At 41.5% G+C, this 10,752-nt stretch overlaps 1 non-coding gene across 1 annotated transcript; it reads left to right on the top strand.

The window, feature by feature from the left end:
* The first annotated feature begins 10,676 nt into the window (after positions 1 to 10,676).
* On the top strand, positions 10,677 to 10,752 carry TRNAT-UGU (transfer RNA threonine (anticodon UGU)). Its single transcript has one exon. It is a non-coding gene; the product is annotated as a tRNA-Thr (tRNA).

The following is a 10,752-nucleotide window of genomic DNA, read 5'->3' on the forward strand; positions in this document are numbered from 1 at the left end:
CTTCTAAATTTACATATTAACCCAAAAAAAGTGTGATGAGGGAAGGCTGCTTTGATAGCTCAGTGGTCAGAGCATAGAACGTGTTATTCGAAGGTCGTAGGTTCAATTCCTGCTCAAGGCTTGTTATTTTTTCACCAACATTTCTTTCTTCTTATTGACAGTCCATTTGTTCTAATCACTTCTTCTCTAAATTCATTGGCATTACTTTCGGTTAGATCTCGTAATATTGTTGACACGAAAAAACGAGCCTTTAGGTACACACTTCTTTCCCTTATTCATTAACGAGGGTCTCGGGCTGGCAGACATGGTGTCATTACGTTGTATACGAGGAATGATTAGTCAGCTGCCCGCTCGCGAGATTTTCACGTGCTACGTGACGCCACACATGCGCATAAAAGAGTGTTTCACACTCGCTGCTTGGCTTATAGATGGCGCTGTCCGACACTCCTACTTCTAAATTTACATATAAACCCCAAAAATGTTGGGTTAGGGAAGGCCGCTGTGATAGCTCAGTGGTTAGAGCATCGAATGCGTCATTCGGAATTCGTAGGTTCGATTCCTGCGCACGGCTGGTTATTTTTTCACACACTTTTCTTTCTTCCTATACACTACATTTGTTCTAAAAACTTCCCCTATACATTCCTTGGCATTACTGTGTGTTAATTTTCAATAATATTGTGTCAAAACACGAAAAAACGAGCCCTTAGGTGTACACTTCTTTCCCTTATTCATTAACGAGGGTCTCGTACTGGCAGACATGGTGTCATTAGGTTGTATACGAGTGACTATTAGTCAGCTGCCCACTCGTAATAATTTCACGTGCTACGTGACGCCACACATGCGCATAAAAGAGTGTTTCACACTCGCTGCTGGGCTTATAGATGGTGCTGACCGACACTTCTACTTCTAAATTTACATATTAACCCAAAAAAGATTGATGAGGGAAGGCTGCTTTGATAGCTCAGTGGTCAGAGCATCAAACGTGTTATTCGAAGGTCGTAGGTTCAATTTCTGCTCAAGGCTTGTAACTTTTTTCACCCACTTTTTTTTCTTCCTATTGACATTCCATTTGCTCTAATAACAACCCCTATACATTCCTTGGCATTACTGTTTGTTAGATCTCATTATTATTTTGTCAAAACACGAAAAAACGAGCCCTTAGGTATACACCTTTTTCTTTATTCATTAACGAGGGTCTTACTGGCAGACTTGGTGTAATTAGGTTGTATACGATGGACTTTTAGTCAGCTGCCTGCTCGTTAGAAGTTCACGTGCTACGTGAGCCACACATGTGCATAAAAGTGTGTTTCACACTTGCTGATTGGCTTATAGATGGCGCTGACACTGACACTTCTACTTCTAAATTTACATATAAACCCAAAAAAGCGGGGTGAGAAAAGGCCGCTGTGTTAGCTCGGAGGTTAGAGCATGGAATGCAATACTGGAAGGTCGTAGGTTCGACTTCTGCTCATTGCTGGTTATTTTTTCACCCACGTTTCTTTCTTTTTATTGACATTCCATTTGTTCTAATAACTTCCCTTTTACAATCCTTGGCATTACTGTCTGTTAGATCTCAATAATATTTTGTCAAAACACGAAAAAACAAGCCCTTAGGTATACACTTTTTTCCCTTATTCATTAACGAGGGTCTCGTACTGGCATACTTGGGGTCATTAGGTTGTTTACTAGAGACTATTAGTCAGCTGCCCGCTCGTAATAAGTTATTGTGCTACGAGACGCCACACATGCGCATAAAAGAGTGTGTTACACTCACTGCTTGGCTTATATATGGCGCTGACCGACACTCCTACTTCTAAATATACATATATACCCAAAAAAGTGGGGTGAGGGAAGGCCGGTGTGTTAGCTTGGAGGTTTGAGCATCGAATGCTTTACTGGAAGGTCGTAGGTCCGACTTCTGCTCATGGCTGGTTATTTTTTAACCAACGTTTCTTTCTTTTTATTGACATTCCATTCGTTCTAATAACTTCCCCATTACATTCCTTGGGATTACTCTGTTAGTTCTCAATTATATTTTGTATAAACACGAAAAAACAAGCCCTTCGGTATACACGTCTTTCCCTTATTCAATAACGAGGGTCTCGTACTGGCATACTTGGTGTCATTAGGTTTTATACGAGGTACTATTAGTCAGCTGCCCGCTCGTTAGAAGTTCACGTGCTACGTGACGCCACACATGCGCATAAAAGGGTGTTTCACACTCGCTGCTTGGCTTATAGATGGTGCTGACCGACACTTCTACTTCTAAATTTACATATTAACCCAAAAAAAGTGTGATGAGGGAAGGCTGCTTTGATAGCTCAGTGGTCAGAGCATAGAACGTGTTATTCGAAGGTCGTAGGTTCAATTCCTGCTCAAGGCTTGTTATTTTTTTCACCCACATTTCTTTCTTCCTATTGACATTCCATTTGCTCTAATAACAACCCCTATACATTCCTTGGCATTACTGTTTGTTAGATCTCATTATTATTGTGTAAAACACGGAAAAGGAGCCCTTAAGTATACACTTTTTTCCCTTATTCATTACGAAGGTCTCGTACTGGCAGACTTGGTGTTATTAGGTTGTGTACGAGGAACTGTTAGTCAGCTGCCCGCTCGTTAGAAGTTCACGTGCTACATGACGAAAAACATGCGCATAAAAGAGTGATTCACCCTCGCTGCTCGGCCTATAGATGGCGCTGACCGACACTCCTACTTCTAAATTTACATTTAAACCCAAACAAAGTGGGGTGAGGGAAGGCCGCTGTTATAGCTGAGCGGTTAGAGCGTCGAACGCATTTTTCGAAGGTCGGAGGTTCAATTCCTTCTCACGGCTAGTTATTTTTAACCCACTTTTCTTTCTTCATATTGACATTCCAATTGTTCTAATAACTTCCGCTATACATTCCTTAGCATACTGTCCATTAGATCTCATATTTATTGTGTCAAAACACAAAAAAACAAGCCCTTAGGTATACACTTCTTTCCCTTATTCGTTAACGATGGTCTCGTACTGGCAGACTTGGCGTCTTTAGGTTGTCTACGAGGGACTATTAGTCAGCTGCCCGCTCGTAGTAAGTTCACGTGCTACGTGACACCACACATGCGCATAAAGGAGTGTTTCACGCTCGCAGCTTGGCTTATAGATGGCACCGACCGACAATCCTACTTCTAAATTTACATATTAACCCAAAAAAGTGGGATCAGCGAATGCCGCTATGATAGCTCAGTGGTTAGAACATCGAACGTGTTCTCCGAAGGTCGTAGGTTCAATTACTGCTCATGGCTTTTTATTTTTTTCAGCAACTTTTCTTTCTTTCTATTGACATTCCATTTGCTCTAATAACAACCCCTATACATTCCTTGGCATTACTGTTTGTTAGATCTTATTATTATTTTGTCAAAACACGAAAAAACGAGCCTTAGGGATACACGTTTTTCTTTATTCATAAACGAGTGTCTTGTACTGGCAAACTTGGTGTTATTAGGTTGTATACGAGGGACTATTAGTCAGCTGCCTGCTCGTAATAAGTTATTGTGCTACGTGACGCCACACATGCGCATAAAAGAGTGTGTTACACTCGCTGCTTGGCTTATAGATGATACTGACCGACGCTCCTACTTCTAAATTTACATATAAACTCAAAAAAGGTTGGGTGAGGAAAGGCCGCTGTGATAGCTCAGTGAATAGAGTATCGAAAGTGTTATTCGAAGTTTGTAGGTTCGATTCCTGCTCACGGCTGGTTATTTTTTCACACTTTTCTTTCTTCTTATTGACAGTCCATTTGTTCTAATCACTTCTTCTCTAAATTCATTGGCATTACTTTCGGTTAGATCTCGTAATATTGTTGACACGAAAAAACGAGCCTTTAGGTACACTCTTCTTTCCCTTATTCATTAACGAGGGTCTCGTGCTGGCAGACATGGTGTCATTAGGTTGTATACGAGGAATGATTAGTGAGCTGCCCACTCGCGAGAAGTTCACGTGCAACGTGACGCTACACATGCGAAAAAAAGAGTGTTTCACACTCGCTGCTTGGCTTATAGATGGCGCTGACCGACACTTCTACTTCTAAATTTACATATAAACCCCAAAAAAAGTTGGGCTAGGGAAGGCCGCTGTGATATCTCAGTGATTAGAGCATCGAATGCGTCATTCGGAATTCATAGGTTCGATTCCTGCTCACCCCCGGTCATTTTGCCACCCAATTTTCTTTTTTCTTATTGACATTCCATTTGTTCTAATAACTTACCCTATACATTCCTCGGCATTACTCTTGGTTAGATCTCATTAATATTGTTGACACGAAAAAACCAGCCTTTATGTATACACTTCTTTTCCTGAATCATTAACGAGGGTCTCGTACTGGCAGACTTGGTGTCATTAGGTTGTATACGAGAGACTATTAGTCAGATGTCCGCTCGTAATAAGTTCACGTGCTACGTTACGCCACACATGCGCAAAAAAGAGTGTTTCACACTCGCTGCTTGGCTTATAGATGGCGCTGACCGATACTCCTATTCTAAATTTGCATATAAACTCAAAAAAGGTGGGGTGTGGGAAGGCCGCTGTGATAGCTCAGTGAATAGAGCATTGAACGCGTTATTCGTAGTTCGTAGGTTCGATTCCTGCTCACGGCTGGTTATTTTTTCACAGAGTTTTCTTTCTTCCTATACACTACATTTGTTCTAAAAACTTCCCCTATACATTCCTTGGCATTACTGTCTGTTAGATCTCAATTATATTTTGTCAAAACACGAAAAACAAGCCCTTCGGTATACACTTCTTTCCCTTATTCATTAGCGAGGGTCTCGTACTGGCAGACTTGGTGTCGTTAGGTTTTATACGAGGTACTATTATTTATTTATTTTCTTTATTTATTTATATTAGCCCCGCCGCGGTGGTCTAGTGGCTAAGGCACTCGGCTATTGACCCGCAGGGCGCGGGTTCGAATCCCGGCTGCGGCGGCTGCATTTCCGATGGAGGCGGAAATGTTGTATGCCCGTGTGCTCAGATTTGGGTGCACGTTAAAGAACCCCAGGTGGTCTAAATTTCCGGAGCCCTCCACTACGGCGTCTCTCATAATCATAGAGTGGTTTTGGGACGTTGAACCCCACATATCAATCAATTTTTTATTTATAATACCCTCAGGGCCAAATGGCATTACAGAGGGGAGTGGATTACATTGAATAACACATGGTACATGGTGGGGAGGGAAAAATACAGCGTTAGTACGAATATAAGCAAAAGTCAACGTACAAAAAAAAATGTATTAAATAGGTCCTGCGTATACAATGTTAGCTACGGTATCACGAAAAAGATGGTCTTCATTAATAGCAACAATTTCAGGGGGAAGGTGGTTCTGCTCGCGAGAAGAACGAGGCAGGAACGACTGCGCAGCTGTGTTAGTACGTTAGGTGATAATTCCAACCTTGTGATGGTGATCGACACGGTTGGAAAAATACTGGCGTTGCAAAATAAGTTCGTCGCGCAAGATGGGGTGGTGATACAATTTATGAAAAGTTGATAGGCGGGAAACTTTTCTTCGAAGTGACAGGGTAGGCAGGGACAGATTATTTTTCATTGAAGATACACTGGTGGTGCGATTGTCGTTTGATAATATGAAGCGTGTGGAATTATTCTGAACTAGCTCAAGCGATGTAATTTAATTATTGTGGCTGGGATCCCAAATCGAAGAAGCATATTCTAGTTTAGGTCGTATTAATGTTTAGTACAGGGCTAATTTCAATGAAGATGGAGCTTTGGAATAGTTACGGCGTAGGAACCCAAGCGTACGGTTAGCTTTGTTGATTCTTTGTTCGACGTGCATTGCCCAAGAGAGATTGGATGTTATGTGGACGCCTAAGTACTTGTACGAGTTAGTAAATTTAAGAGGTATGTCGTTTAAGTAGTAACCAAATTACTGCAAACACTGCGGGACACGCGCATGACTTTACATTTGTTTATGTTCAGTTCCAATAACCATGTACGGCACCAGTTATCAACAGTGTTAAGGTCTGATTGAAGAGTACACGAATCAATTTTTTTGTTTACCTCACGAAAAATAACGCAATCATCAGCAAATAAACGAATTCTGGATTTAATGTGGCAGGGGAGGCCATTATTACAAATTAGAAATAAGAGAGGCCCAATAACCGATCCCTGAGGAACGCCGGAGTGTACTTCAGTAAAACAAGAATTATACTCGTCAGCGTAAACAAATTGTGAACGATTTGTGAGAAAACATTCAATTCATTTAAACACGTTATGATCAAGTTTCAGTTGGCTTAGTTTGTGAAGTAATAGTTTAAGACACACCTTATCAAATGCTTTGGAAAAATCCAAAAAGATGCAATCAGCTTGTGATGAGTTGTCCAAAATGCGGTTGTATCTGTTAGTAAATGATACCAGTTGTGTATCACAGGAGTATGATTTACAAAAGCCGGGCTGAGATGACGTGAAGAAGGAATTACTTTCAAGAAAATTTACAAGGTTTGTGAATATGATGTGCTCTAATAGCTTACAGCACGTACTGGTAAGGAAAATGGGACGATAATTAGCAGGGGAACATTTACTACCAGATTTATGAATAGGAACTATTTTCCCGATTTTTCAATCAGATGGGAGAGTAGAAGTGTCGAGTGATTGTTGGAATATCTTGGCTAATATGATGGAACTAATTTCTGCAGTATTTCTTGAAAAATTACTATTAATTGAATCATAACCAGGGGAAGAATGGTTGCTTAATTTGTTGATAAGGGAAGCGATACCAGAAATCTCTACTAAAATTGATGGCATGAGGAGGTGATTGTAGCAAAAGGTGGAAGGAAGTGGAATATCAGATGTTTTTGTAAACTGGGCAGCAAATGTGCTGTTGAGGGCTGCTGCACACTAATAGTCAGCTGCCCGCTCGTTAGAAGTTCATGTGCTACGTGCCACCACACATGCTCAAAAAAGAGTGTTTCACACTCGCTGCTTGGCTTATAGATGGCACTGACCAACGCTGCTACTTCTAAATTTACATATAAACTCAAAAAAGGTGGGGTGAGGAAAGTCCGCTGTGATAGCTCAGTGTATAGATTAACGAACGCGTTATTCGAAGGTGGTAGGTTCGATTCCAGTTCACGGTTGGTTATTTTTTCACCCACATTTCTTTCTTCCTATTGACATTCCATTTGTTGTATTAACTTCCCCTATACATTCCTTGGCATTACTGTTTGTTAAATCTCATTATTATTGTGTCAAAACACAAAAAAACGAGCCCTTGGGTATACACTTTTTTCCCTTATTCATTACGAGGGTCTCGTACTGGCAGACTTGGTGTCATTAGGTTGTGCACGAGGAACTGTTAGTCAGCTGGCCGCTTGTTAGAAGTTCACGTGCTACGTGACGCAAAACATGCGCATAAAAGAGTGTTTCACACTAGCTGCTTGGCTTATTGATGGCGCTGACCGACACTCCTACTTCTAAATTTACATATAAACCCAAACAAAGTGGAGTGAGGAAAGGCCGCTGTGATAGCTGAGCGGTTATAGCGTCGAACGCGTTATTCGAAGGTCGTACGTTCGATTACTGTTCACGGCTAGTGATTTTTAAACCCACTTTTCTTTCTTCCTATTCACATTGCATTTGTTCTAATAACTTCTGCTATACATTCCTTGGCATTACTGTCTATGAAATCTCATTACTATGGTGTCAAAACAAGAAAAATTAAGCCCTTAGGTATACACTTCTTTCCCTGATTCATTAACGAGGGTCTCGTACTGGCAGACTTGGTGTCATTAGTTTGTTTACGAGGGACTATAGTCAGCTTGCCGCTCGTATTAAGTTCACGTGCTACGTGACGCCACACATGCGCATAAAAGAGTGTTTCACACTCGCTGCTTGGCTTATAGATGGCGCTGACATTGACACTCCTACTTATAAATTTACATATAGACACAAAAAAGCGGGGTGAGGAAAGGCCGCTGTGTTAGCTCGGAGGTTAGAGCATCGAATGCATTATTGCAAGGTCGTAGGATTGACTTCTGCTCACGGCTGGTTATTTTTTCACCCACGTTTATTTCTTTTTATTTACAATCCATTTGTTCTAATAACTTCCCCTATACATTCCTTGGCAATACTGTCTGTTAGATCTCATTATTATTGTGTCAAAACTCCAAAAAACAAGCCCTTCGGTATACACTTTTTTCTTTATTCATTGACGAGTGTCTCACTGGCAGACTAGGTGTAATTACGTTGTATACGATACTATGAGTCAGCTGCCCGCTCGTTAGAAGTTCACGCGCTACGTGCCGCCATACATGCGCATAATAGAGTGTTTCACACTCGCTGCTTGGCTTATAGATGGCGCTGACTGGCACTCCTACTTAAGAATATACATATCAACCCCAAATATTGGGGTTAGGGAAGGCCGCGTTGATAGCTCTGTGGTTAGAGCATCGAACGTGTTATTCGAAGGTCGTAGGTTCAATTCCTGCTCATGGCTTGTTATTTTTTCCACCCACTTTTCTTTCTTCCTTTTGACATTCCATTTGCTCTAATACCAACCCTTATACATTCCTTGGCATTACTGTTTGCTAGATCTCATTATTATTGTGTCATTACTCGAAAAAACTAGCCCTTAGGTATACACTTTTTTCCCTTAATCATTACGAGGGTCTCGTACTGGCAGACTTGGTGTCATTAGGTTGTGTACGAGGGACTGTTAGTCAGCTGCCCGCTCGTCAGAAGTTCACGTGCTACGTGACGCAAAACATGGGCATAAAAGAGTGTTTCACACTCGCTGCTTGGCTTATACATGGCGCTGACCGACACTCCTACTTCTAAATTTACATATAAACCCAAACAAAGTTTGGTGAGGGAAGGCCGCTGTGATAGCGGAGCTGTTAGAGCGTCGAACACGTTATTCGAAGGTAGTACGTTCGATTACTGTTCACGGCTAGTTATTTTTAAACCCACTTTTCTTTCTTCCTATTCACATTGCATTTGTTCTAATAACTTCTGCTATACATTCCTTGGCATTACTGTCTATTAGATCTCGTTATTATGGTGTCAAAACACGAAAAAAACAAGCCCTTAGGTATACACTTCTCTTATTCATTAACGAGGATCTCGTACTGGCGAACTTGGTGTCATTAGCCTATATACCAGGGACTATTAGTCACCTGCCCGCTCGTAATAAGTTCACGTGCTACGTGACGCCACACATGCGCATAAAAGAGATTTCACACTCGCTGCTTGGTTTTTAGATGGCGCTGACCAACACTCCTACTTCTGAATTTACATATGAACCCAAAAAAGGGGGGTGAGGGGAGGCCGCTGTGATAGCTCAGTGGTTAGAGCATCGAACGTGTTATTCAAAGGTCGTACGTTAAATTTCTGTTCATGGCTTGTTATTTATTCACCCACTTTTCTTTCTTCCTATTGACATTCTATTTGTTCTAATAACCTCCCCCATACATTGCTTGGCATTACTGTTTGTTATATCCCATTATTATTGTGTCAAAACACGAAAAAACGAGCCCTTAGGTATACACTTTTTTCCCTTAATCATTAACGAGGGTCTCGTACTGGCAGACTAGGTGTCATTAGGTTGTACACGAGGGACTATTAGTCAGCTGCCCGCTCATATTAAGTTCACGTGCTACGTGACGCAACACATGCGCATGAAAAAGTGTTTCACACTCGCTGCTTGGCTTATAGATGGCGCTGAGTGACACTCCTACTTCTAAGTTTACATATAAACCCCAAAACGTGGGGTGAAGAAAGGCCGCTGAGATAGCTCAGTAGTTAGAGCATCGAACGCGTTATTCGAAGGTCGTAGAATCGATTCCTGCTCACGGCTTGTGATTTTCAAACCCACTTTTCTTTCTTCCTATTCACATTCCATTTGTTCTAATAACTTGCTCTATACATTCCTTGGCATTACTGTCTATGAAATCTTATTACTATGGTGTGAAAACAAGAAAAAGTAAGCCCTTAGGTATACACTTCTTTCCCTGATTCATTAACGAGGGTCTCGTACTGGCAGACTTGGTGTCATTAGGTTGTATACGAGGGACTATTAGTCAGCTTGCCGCTCGTATTAAGTTCACGTGCTACGTGACGCCACACATGCGCATAAAAGAGTTTTCACACTCGCTGCTTGGCTTATAGATGGCGCTGACATTGACACTCCTACTTCTAAATTTACATATAAACACAAAAAAGCGGGGTGAGGAAAGGCCGCTGTGTTAGCTCGGAGGTTAGAGCATCGAATGCATTATTGCAAGGTCGTAGGATTGACTTCTGCTCACGGCTGGTTATTTTTTCACCCACGTTTATTTCTTTTTATTGACATTCCATTTGTTCTAATAACTTCGCCTATACTTTCCCTGGCAATACTGTCTGTTAGATCTCATTATTATTGTGTCAAAACTCGAAAAAACAAGCCCTTCGGTATACACTTTTTTCTTTATTCATTGACGACTGTCTCACTGGCAGACTAGGTGTAATTACGTTGTATACGATACTATGAGTCAGCTGCCCGCTCGTTAGAAGTTCACGCGCTACGTGCCGCCATACATGCGCATAATAGAGTGTTTCACACTCGCTGCTTGGCTTATAGATGGCGCTGACTGGCACTCCTACCTATGAATATACATATCAACCCCAAATATTGGGGTTAGGGAAGGCCGCGTTGATAGCTCAGTGGTTAGAGCATCGAACGTGTTATTCGAAGGTCGTAGGTTCAATTCCTGCTCATGGCT

This window comes from Rhipicephalus microplus, chromosome 6 (genome assembly GCF_043290135.1).
Source record: "Rhipicephalus microplus isolate Deutch F79 chromosome 6, USDA_Rmic, whole genome shotgun sequence".
In the NCBI taxonomy this organism is placed as follows: domain Eukaryota; kingdom Metazoa; phylum Arthropoda; class Arachnida; order Ixodida; family Ixodidae; genus Rhipicephalus; species Rhipicephalus microplus.